The sequence below is a fragment of the Staurois parvus genome, unplaced genomic scaffold (genome assembly GCF_062004578.1).
Source record: "Staurois parvus isolate SC_StPar_1 unplaced genomic scaffold, SC_StPar_1.0 ptg001011l, whole genome shotgun sequence".
In the NCBI taxonomy this organism is placed as follows: Eukaryota; Metazoa; Chordata; class Amphibia; order Anura; family Ranidae; genus Staurois; species Staurois parvus.
Genome location: NW_028318807.1, coordinates 1,050,046 through 1,061,943, shown reverse-complemented (window position 1 = coordinate 1,061,943; position 11,898 = coordinate 1,050,046). Strand labels below are relative to the sequence as shown.

Here is an 11,898-nt window from a genome sequence, read left to right as displayed (position 1 = left end):
TAAGGAGATGAGAGGCCCCCAAAGACATGGATGAAGTGCAGTAAATGTCGGGGTGCAGAGTGGTCAGTAGATCCTGGAAATGAAGGACACAACTTCAGCCCTTCTTGGGTGTCGGAGTTGCGTTTCCTGATAATGATATAGCGGGTTACAGAGCTAGAAGCCGGGAGAGCCCAGATCTCGTTATCGGGGAACTTTACACAGACAACAAGAACTTCTGAAGTTGATGTCCTTCATTTCAAGGCTCTACAGAACAGTGGTGACCCCGAAGCATCTCTCTGTCTTCAGTCCATCCTTCTCCCATCCCCCAACAGGAGGGAAGGAGAACTCCGCCCCAAACTAGGGGGGAACTTTCCTCTCATTATTTCCCTTTGCTTCTGTGTGGGTTTGGGTGGTTGGAGGAGTTCGGCACGAGAGGGAACACAGCTTCTTGTTCTATGTCTACATATGGGGTCTGGGTAGAGGGGATCCACTGGAAAATATTTCTGCTCTTTGATTTTGTGCAGATCGTTTCTGTTTTCACTTTGAAGGGTGATATTATGTGTGGTTTGTAAAAGGGATTGGCCCAATAGATACCACCCCACTTAGAGAATAGATGAACTATTATATGACCAGCATTCATTAAGCCATGTCACATGTTGGGATCTTTTCATACAGGGATTTCCTATGATCATTGGCTCCATCTAGTGGCCATAATGCGGTATTAAACTGTTTTTCCTGATTGAGGTATTTTGGAAGTAATACATCATTATGGCCACTAGAGGGAGCTGATGATTATAGGAAGTCACTGAGTTTATTAAAATATGGCCAGAATTTGTCACAGCTGGACACATGCTTGTCACACTCCCCCAATATATATTTTGCATAGACCCCTTAGGTTACTATGTTAGGGGTAATTTTGTACAAATACCTGGGATCATACATTTTCAAACATTGAAGATATAAATTACATAAAACCACAGAATTAAACCAACCATTGATTGAAAACCAAAAATACCTCATTTGGCCTTTAGATGACGCTAAATATCCTAGCAATTAGCACCATCTAGTGTCCAAATTATCAGGGAACACCTGAACAATTGATTTAGCTGACTAAATCAATTGTTCAGGTGTTCCCTGACACTTTGGACACTGGATGGTGCTAATTGCTAGGATACTTAGTGTCATCTAAAGGCCAAATTAGGTATTTTTGGTTTTAAATCAATGGTTGGTTTAATTCTGTGGTTTTATGTAATTTATATCTTCAATGTTTGAAAATGTATGATTAGGTATTTTTGGTTTTAATCACACTGTCTCCAATACAAAAAATGATTTATAAAAATAACTTAATCTGAAAAATTCTTTAAGAACTCAAACAAGATCTGTGTAGGTATAGACTGCAGAGTATGAAAATCAATATTTATTTACATAAGTCACCTACAAACATCATAAACAATAGTCAGATTGTGATTTACACTGACACTAAGATGTTTCTGTAAAAATTCTAAAATAGAGTGAATTAAATTCAATAATTACTCTCCCTGTAAACATCATAACCAATAAAAACGGACAATAATCTGTCTCCTGCAGAAGGAATAAACTATGCAGAATTGTCCACCACTATGGCCTAAGAACAGGAACATTTTTTATAAATGAATTAACTTGAAGTGATGTTATCATGGGGAGAGTTATTAGGTTACACAAAGGAATGTGGCAAAGGACTTACTAGTCTAAGCAAGCAAAATCAACAGAAAATATATAATTACCCTCCAAGTATCAGGTAATCTTTTTGGAGAACTGATGATCAGACTCAAAGATGGCTGCCAATCAATGGGTGGATTTGAGCCTCTACAAAATGGTGTCTCTTCTTCAGTTGATGAGTGTCTTTAGATGATCTGAGTCTGAGAGGATGTCTACCTTCCAGATGGCTGTGTAGATGGTCCTCCCTCTGTGAGTGTTCCTGCCGGTTTTATCTAGTTATGACTAATAGACTCATCAAATCTGAATAAACCTGGCCCAGAAGGCGGAACCTTCTCTGTGATTGGGGAATCTGATTATCTAACCCATGTTTACTCAAGCATTACCTCCCATGGCCACTGGGTGTCATCCTTGGATAAGAATTGTCTGGTCTGAGTTTATTTGGGGACAGAAGTAACTAATCTGTGATCGGGAAAAATGAATATTTCACTATAACAGATTGGCCCTTGTGAAATCTATAGAATGCCTTGGAGAGTAGATATTATTCCTCATTTACAATCATTACGTTTTGGTGTAACAGTGATTAAATGGAGAATTGTAACTATCAGGAGGTTGGATTACATAAAGCAATTAGAATAATAGTTGTACACACAGAGGAGAGATAACAAAAATATTAATTTGTATTCTGATCTACTGATTGATTACGGCTTTGGTAGCATGCATACAATATTCCTAACAATACCGATAAACTCCAACACACTTTATATATATCATGGGATTACAAATCAGCAAACATACCATAATATACTTCCTACATTCTTATGAGACAATCTGGTATTTTATCCCCATCACGTCTTTTTGTATAATCTGAAATATATGGAAACAGGGAGGTTTCTTTTTGTACCTTTTCACCAAAACGAAATGAGTCTCAGCAGTGTTACTGGAGTCACCTTGTTACATAGTTACAGAGTTCATCTGGATGGAAAAAAGACACCAATCCATCCAGTCCAACCAACAGAAAAAACAAAACACACAAATAGAACATTACATGAGGAAATGCACATCTGTCTTACTGTAAAGGTCTCAGTAATCTATAAACAGAAGAATCCAGAAAAGAACTCTCACAGATCTGCAGCTTTGTAGAGTTAGCATTCATAATACACGGCTCAAAAAATGAAAGAAAGACTTATTAATCAGAGTCTATCATCAAGTCAATGAGACTCCTGAGATATTGATGTGGTCAGATAAGTAGCAGAGGGGGCTGTTAATCAGTTTCAGCTGCTTTGGTGTTAATGAAATTATCAACAGGTGCTCTAGATGGGCAACAATGAGACAACCCTCAAAACAGAAATTTACAGGTCGAGGCCACTGACATTTTTTTCCCTACTCATCTTTTCTGACTGTTTTTCACTAGTTTTTCTTTTTGCTAGGGTCAGTGTCACTACTGGTAGCATGAGGTCATACCTGGACCCTACAGAGGTTGCACAGGTAGTCCAACTCCTCCAGGATGGCACATCAATACTTGCCATTGTCAGAAGGTTTGCTGTGTCTCCCAGCACAGTCTCAAGATCATGGAGGAGATTCCAGGAGACAAGAGCATGGAGGAGATTCCAGGAGACAGGCAGTTACTCTAGGAGAGCTGGAAAGGGTCATAAAAGTTCCTTAACCCACCAGCAGAACAGTATCTGCCCTTTGTGCAAGGAGGAACTTCATGAGGGTGGCCTGAGGGGCCAACATCCTCTAGTGAGCCCTGTGCTCACTGCCTGGCACCATAGAGCTGGATTGGCATTTGCCATTGGACCCCAGAATTGGCAGGTCCAACACTGGTGCCCTGCGCTTTTCACAGATGAGAGCAGGTTCCCCCTGAGCACATGTGACAGACATGAAAGGGTCTGGAGAAGCCATGGAGAACATTCTGCTGCCTTTAACATCATTCAGCATGACTGTTTTGGTGGTGGGTCACTGATGGTCTGGGGAGGCATATTCATGGAGGGACGCACAGACCTCTACAGGCTAGACAATGGCACCCTGACTGCCATTAGGTATTGGGATGAAATCTTTGGACCCATTTTCAGACCCTACACTGGTGCAGTGGGTCCTGGGTTCCTCCTGGTGCATTGGGTCCTTGGTTCCTCCTGGTACATGACAATACCCGGCCTCATGTGGCAAAAGTGTGCAGGCAGTTTCTGAAGGATGAAGGCATTAATACCACTGAATGGCCCCCATGCTGACCTGACCTAAATCCAATAGAACACCTCTGGGATCTCATGTTTAGATTCATCCAAGCTGCCCGGTTGCACTTTAGACTGTCCAAGAGCACAGTGATGAAATTCCTCAGGACACCATCCGTGGTCTCATTAGGAGCATGCCCCAACATTGTCAGGCATGCATGCAAGCATGTGGGGGCCATACAATTTACCAAGGACCATTCTGAGTTGCTGCAATTAAATTTCGGTAAAATGGACTCGCCTGTTGCATCATTTTTTCTTGATTTTTGGGGTGCATTTGAATTCAGTTCTCTGTAGGTCGATCATTTTCATTTCCATTAAACAATGGGGCGTCCTTACATTCCTAACACATTACCCAGCCCATGTCAGTATAGAGATCCAGCAGGAGATTTTTCCTCATTGAGATCTGATGGGTTTTCAAAGTGTTCCTTTCATTTTTTGGAGCAGTGCGTAACATAAATGTAAGGGTTGGGTAGCTGAGATGTGAGGTGATCAGTAGAAATATGTAATTGTGAATCTAGTTTTATTCCATGTTATTACAGATAAGTGTTCAGTATTCCTTCAGAGACATATGTTCACCAATTAGCATCTGAAAGGACAGAGCAGCTTCTAGGGTAGAGGTGTCACCTGGCTGCCAATACAATGTTGTCACCTATGTAGCCAGAGTTTGCCACCTTCTTGAACCTAGAAGAAGAATCCTAGTCATTTCGGCTACAAGAGTCAGCAGGAGACCTTGAGAAGGCTCCGAAGTTTCTGTCAGCTTTGATTTATATCCACAAATCAAAGGAATGTATTTCATCTCATAAAAGCTAAAATATTTGTTGCAGAGAGATGAAAATACTTCCTTCTGATTGGACACACTGTAGGCTACATCTGCATGTAAAACTGTATTTGTAGCCCCTGTGGAATCCCAGAGAAACACAGGAAACGGTTCTATGGTGCCTGATTGCAACAGCTGAACAGTGATTGGTACTGTTGTGTTCGGACTAACACACTGGTGTCGGAAATTCTATCCCTCACCAAGTGATCCAAACCATTCCTGGCCCATTCAACTCTGGGCACTTCAGAACCCAGAACATCCTATGGGCTGCTACAGGAACACCCCCCAGGGTTAATTGGCCAAGGGCTAATGTGCAGCCCACATCCATATTTCAATAAATTGAGGACCCTGAGATATGGACGGGGTGATTCGTACAGAGCCGGTTCCATGTGACTGGTGAATCGTGGACTTTCTCTGACTTGCTCCAGTCACAGGATAAATCTTGGTAAAAGTTTTATTTTTGTTTTTATTCCCTTTTATTTTATTGTGAATAGCCAATTGTGTGTCTTTTTGTATTATCTACAACTTTTTTTTCTTTGTACATATTTTATGCACTGCCCACTTTTGGGATATTAAATCATAAAATGAATAAGTGACTTCTGTGTACTAAGCTCGGGCTCATATCTCCGGAGAGATTGTTGTATTGTAGAGTCTATGTGCTCGGTCTAAGTTCATTGCCAATCTGTATGCAATTGTACTGTGTGTTGGCAGATTGTAACATAGATCTGCCAGACAGAGATCTGTGTGTGTGTGTTGGCCCAGTAGACCAGTCTGTGGACAAATTGTTGGGTGGTGGCAAGCTACCGTTTGTTGTGTGTCTGGTGTGGGGGGGTGTGGACAGTGGAAGAGTGATTAACACGGGGGTTCTAGCTTGTAGGATAGCTGGAGGAATCCTAGAAGGGTGTGCCAATTGCTAGACTGCTCCTTAATCCTTAGTGTGCACCAGATTGTATATAAGATTCATATCTGCCTGTGTGTGGTCAGCCAGCTGGAGTGGAGTCTCCCTCTAATGGTGGCCAGAGGTAGTGCGGGCTGTGAAAGTATATCCTGACCAGTCTTATATGCTGAAAGTCCCCCTCATTCACTCTTTACCCCAAGTCACGGGCGGACCATGCCTTGGTTAGCTAGTCGTCATGGGCGTGCATTTTATCTGTGACACAGTGTATAGTCCATGATGTGGGACTTCTCTTGTCCTCATTACATTGGAGTACAGAAACTCTTCCATTGTGACATTTATTCCCGAGCTCTCCCAGAATCCCTCAGCTTGGAATAATGGCCGCTGTGTCTGCAGAAACGTAGAGAATACTTCCATATACCGCGTCTCTTCATCTTGTTCATCCTTCTCGTTGGCAGAACAATGACATCTCAGCTAGACTAGAGGATGTGGGGACCACCACGGGATTATTTGGTGTTTGTAATCACCTCCCCCCTTGTTCCTGCACTGAGGGGGTCCCGGCTTCCATTCCTTCTCTATACACAGAACAAAATACTTCAGTTGGGAAGAAGTTTGTCCCTTGTGGGACTTGAGACCTGAAAATGACCCTTGTCTATTATTTGGTATAATAACTCCCATGGTTCAACCCGGGGAAACGATGAAAATATGATCTTCCTCATAGAAATTCTAACAAAAGGCAACATTTTCCATTTTAAGTCAAAATTCATTTTAAATTGTTCCCCATTCACACAGAAGGAATGTACATGCTTTGTCACTGAGCGCTCTGCTAGACAAATGTTTTTTATGAATAGACCCCTAAATGTCAGGAGATATAATATATTCTATTATATTGTATTATGTTATGTTATGTTAAATTATATAAAGACGGGACGTATGGAGCAGATAAATGAACAGACCTCCTAGTAATGTCATTACCAGGCTGCAGCTAGGGGGAGCTCTAATGTTTGAAGTGTTCCCACAGGAGAGTGATTCCTTCTAGCTCACATATACTTTTTGTATGTCTAGTAAAATTGGACATTTGAGGTAGAAGATTATACATTGTAGCGCCCTCCTAGTTCAGCCAGGGGGATCTACACCCTAATGGTTGGTCAGAAGCTGCTTAGCAGCTCAGGTGTGATAGCCAGAGGGGTCACAATGTGGTCAGGGCTGAGAGACTCTGCAAGCCAGCCCCTCTGGAATTCCCCCCTGCTCTAAGGCTTTTGGAAGAGGGTCTTGGAGGCAGTGGGTGGATCTGAGGAGTGGCTGACTGCAGTCTTGAGGGACATAAAACATACATAAATAGTGTTGTGCTAACTCATATAGATACAATAGTCCATAAACAGGTTCAAATGTGATAGTTCAATCAAAATATGAAATATAAATATACATATAAAGTGCTGGAATGGTGAAAATCTAATAAGGTGCTTGAATGGCGAAGAATCACTACGATGTGCTCCGAATAAATAGTCTATTTGAAAAACACGGTGCTCCACCTTAACTCAATGTTCCTCCACCTAAAAAATGTATGGATGGCCGCTCTCCTCCTACCATGGACCTATGAATGAATACAGGTCAACCAAGCCTGGTCATTCCGATGCTCTAGATGTCAGCAGATGACAGGCACCACCTTCCATAACAGGGTAAAATGGAATTCTTCTCACACGATAGAAGCAGTAACATAGCGATTTGCATTTCAAAACTCCCGCAATGACGTCACCACGCGTTACGCCACCAACCACGTGGTTTCATCAGGGAAACCATCTAGGTAACCATGACTACTGTTCCTGCTCCCTTCTGTAGAACCTGCAACATCGCTGGATGTCACATTTCACATGGAACAAAACCTTTTTATCATGATACACCAATAATCCGACCTACATTTATTATTCAACAATATTATTAATATGAAAACTTTAGAAATATTGGAAAAAAGTTTTAAAAAATCCTGTGATCTTGTACAGCCCCATCTTCTGGTCAAAAAGAATAACATCACCCAAGTAAAAATTCATTATAAATCATACTTAACACTAATCATATTAATAAAAAGGAAAAATAAAAATATTAAAATAATTATTATATGGCCGATAAAAACAGATAAAATCCACATTAATAATTATTGATAAAACTATTTAGGCAAATTCTACATTATGTCCTGATAGATAAAACGTCTGCATTTCGTATATCCAAAAATATTATTATTATACAGGATTTATGGCACCAACAGTCTGCGCAGCGCTGTACAATATAAGGGGGCGGTACAATTACAATACATTTCAGTACAGAAGGAATAGGACGGCCCGGCTCATGGAGCTTACAATCTGAAGGAAGGGGGAGGGGATACAAAAGGTGATAGCTGCGGGGGATGATCTGGTGGAGATGATTCAAGTACAGTTCTTAGGTGGAGGTGGGGTAGGCTTCCCTGAAGAAGTGAGTTTTCAAAGATCGCTTAAAGGCAGACAGGGTGGGGGCTGACCGGACATGCTGTGGTAGGGAGTTCCAGAGGATGGGAGAGGCTCTGGAGAAGTCCTGGAGGCGAGCGTGGGAGGAGGTGATGAGGGAGCTAAAGAGGAGGATATCATGGGAGGAGCGGAGCCGGCGATTTGGGCAGTATCTGTGGATGAGGATGGTGATGTAGCTAGGGGCAGTGTTGTGGATGGCTTTATAAGCTGTGGTTAGTATTTTGAATTTTATATGTTGGGTTAGTGAAAGCCAGTGGAGGGATTGGCAGAGAGGGGCAGCAGTCGCTGATCGGTTGGTAAGGTGTATGAGTCTAGCAGCAGTCGCTAATCGGTCGGTAAGGTGTATGAGTCTATCAGCAGTCGCTGATCGGTCGGTAAGGTGTATGAGTCTGGTAGCAGTCGCTGATTGGTTGGTAAGGTGGATGAATCTAGCAGCAGTCGCTGATCGGTTGGTAAGGTGTATGAGTTTAGCGGCAGTCGCTGATCGGTTGGTAAGGTGTATGAGTCTAGCGGCAGTCGCTGATCAGTTGGTAAGGTGTATGAGTCTAGCGGCAGTCACTGATCGGTCGGTAAGGTGTATGAGTCTAGCAGCAGTCGCCGATCGGTTGGTAAGGTGTATGAGTCTAGCAGCAGTCGCTGATCGGTCGGTAAGGTGAGTCTAGTGGCAGTCACTGATTGGTTGGTAAGGTGGATGAATCTAGCAGCAGTCGCTGATCGGTTGGTAAGGTGTATGAGTTTAGCGGCAGTCGCTGATCGGTTGGTAAGGTGTATGAGTCTAGCGGCAGTCGCTGATCAGTTGGTAAGGTGTATGAGTCTAGCGGCAGTCACTGATCGGTCGGTAAGGTGTATGAGTCTAGCAGCAGTCGCCGATCGGTTGGTAAGGTGTATGAGTCTAGCAGCAGTCGCTGATCAATTGGTAAGGTGGATAAGTTTAGCAGCAGTCGCTGATCGGTTGGTAAGGTGTATGAGTCTAGCAGCAGTCGCTGATCGGTCGGTAAGGTGAGTCTAGTGGCAGTCACTGATTGGTTGGTAAGGTGTATGAGTCTAGTGGCAGTCTCTGATCGGTTGGTAAGGTGTATAAGTCTAGCAACAGTCGCTGATCGGTTGGTAAGGTGTATGAGTCTAGTGGCAGTCGCTGATCGGTTGGTAAGATGTATGAGTCTAGCAACAGTCGCTGATCGGTTGGTAAGGTGTATGAGTCTAGTGGCAGTCGCTGATCGGTTGGTAAGATGTATGAGTCTAGCAACAGTCGCTGATCGGTTGGTAAGGTGTATGAGTCTAGCAGCAGTCGCTGATCGGTTGGTAAGGTGTATGAGTCTAGCAACAGTCGCTGATCGGTTGGTAAGATGTATGAGTCTAGCAACAGTCGATGATCGGATGGTAAGGTGTATGAGTCTAGCAGCAGTCGCTGATCGGTTGGTAAGGTATATGAGTCTAGCGGCAGTCTCTGATGGGTCGGTAAGGTGTATGAGTCTAGCAGCAGTCGCTGATCGGTTGGTATGGTGTATGAGTCTAGCAGCAGTTGCTGATCGGTTGGTAAGGTGTATGAGTCTAGCAGCAGTCGCTGATCGGTTGGTAAGGTGTATGATGAGTCTAGCAGCAGTCGCTGATCGGTTGGTAAGGTGTATGAGTCTAGCGGCAGTCTCTGATGGGTTGGTAAGGTGTATGAGTCTAGCAGCAGTCGCTGATCGGTTGGTAAGGTGTATGAGTCTAGCGGCAGTCGCTGATCGGTTGGTACGGTGTATGAGTCTAGCGGCAGTCGCTGATCGGTTGGTAAGGTGTATGAGTCTAGCGGCAGTCGCTGATCGGTTGGTAAGGTGTATGAGTCTAGCAGCAGTCACTGATCGGTTGGTAAGGTGTATGAGTCTAGCAGCAGTCTCTGATCAGTTGGTGAGGTGGATGAGTCTAGCGGCAGTCGCTGATCGGTTGGTAAGGTGTATGAGTCTAGCAGCAGCATTTATAATAGACTGAAGGGGGGATAGCCTGTGTTACGTAAGACCAGTGAGGAGGCAGTTGCAGTTATCGAGGCGTGATATAACCAAGGTGTGGATAAGTTGTTTTGTGGTTTCATTGGTCAGGAAGGGGCGGATTTTGGAAATGTTCCGGAGGTTGAGGTGGCAGGATTTAGCCAGTGATTGGATGTGGGGCCCAAAGGAGAGGTCATAGTCTAAGATTACACCTAGCACCCTGTCATGAGGGGAAGGACCAATGGTTGTGCTGTTGATCTTAATGGTAAAGTCATGAGTGGGGGATCGGGGAGGAGGAAATATTACAGCTCAGTTTTTGAAAGATTTAGTTTACGGTGGTGGTGTGACATCCATGCTGATATGTCGCTCAGTAGATTTTTGATACATGAGATGATTGAGGGGGTGAGCTGGGGAGTGGAGACATAGATCTGGGTGTCATCAGCATAGAGGTGGTATTGGAAGCCATGGGAGGTTATCAGATGGCCCAGGGAGGAGGTATAGAGAGAGAAAAGGAGGGGTCCAAGAACAGAACCTTGGGGTACCCCAACAGGAAGAGGGGGAGGAGTGGAGGAGGAGGAGTTGTATGTGACACTGAAAGTGCACTGAGAAAGCTAAGAGGAGAACCAGGAGAGAGCAGAGTCATGGAGGCCAATGGAGTGGAGTTTACTGAGGAGAAGCGGGTGGTCAACTGTGTCAAAGGCAACGGAAAGGTCAAGGAGTATGAGTATAGAGTAGTGGCCATTGGTTGGGATGAGTATGGAGTAATGGCCATTGGTTGGGGTGAGTATGGAGTAGTGACCATTGGTTGGGGTGAGTATGGAGTAATGGCCGTTGGTTTTAGCAGTTAGTAGGTCATTAGTGAGTTTTAGTCGGGCACAAGGCGCTGGAGAAGCTTGGAGGCAAATGGGAGCAGGGAGATGGGTCTTAAGTTATACAAACAGGTGGGGTCCAGCGAGGGTTTTTTGAGGATGGGGTAACCAGTGCATGTTTGAGTGTCGAGGGAGAGGTGCCCATGGAGAGTGAGAGGTTGAAGATGTGGGTTAGAGAGCTTAGGATAGAGCAGGAAGGAGGCTGCAACAATCGTAAGGGGACAGGATCCAGGGGACAGGTGGTGAAGTGGGCCTTGGAAAGGAGTTTGGTAACTTCCTCAGTGGTAACAGGGTCAAAGGAGGAGAGTGTAGAGTTTGGTGTTGGGCCTGGTATGTTGGTTAGAGGAGGAAGCTTGACACTGGAGATCTCATCATGAATTGTGTCGATCTTCTTCTTGAAGTGACTGGCAAAAAGATTCTCACTGACTTAGAACCCGAACCTTATTACTACCCCTCCAGTGGGGATGGTAGCCCAAAATAATAAACTGGAAGGATCTTTATTATGCACAGTAGTAAAATGTCTGGATACATTATGGTTTTTGAATCCTTTAGCGATATTCTGAACATGTTCCCTAATCCTCTCCCATAAAGGTCTTTTTGTGCGTCCAATGTATTGTATCCCACAGCCACATTCCAGCACATAAACTCCCCCTTCTGTCTTGTATGTAATACAATCTCTCATGAAATCATCTTTATTTGTACTTGTTGCTTTAAAATTAATTATTTTCTGTTTAATCCCTTTAGTTCTTGTACATCCATAGCATTTTTTGCATGGGAAAAATCCTTTACCCGTGAAGAAAGAAAACTCACTTTTCTTAGGAGGATTCACCACATTTTTAACTATATTTATCAAAATATTTACCAACCCAACCAAAGTTTGTATATAGAGAGCCCCAAGGTTGTGTGACCGCAGAGCTAAAAATGTGGTGAATCCCCCTAAGAAAAGT

The 11,898-nt window shown here is 43.6% G+C and overlaps 1 protein-coding gene across 1 annotated transcript in view; it reads left to right on the top strand.

Moving 5' to 3' along the window:
- Positions 1 to 11,898, top strand: part of LOC149441235 (uncharacterized) — a 118,700-nt gene that overhangs the window by 93,131 nt on the left and 13,671 nt on the right. The window lies entirely within an intron of this gene.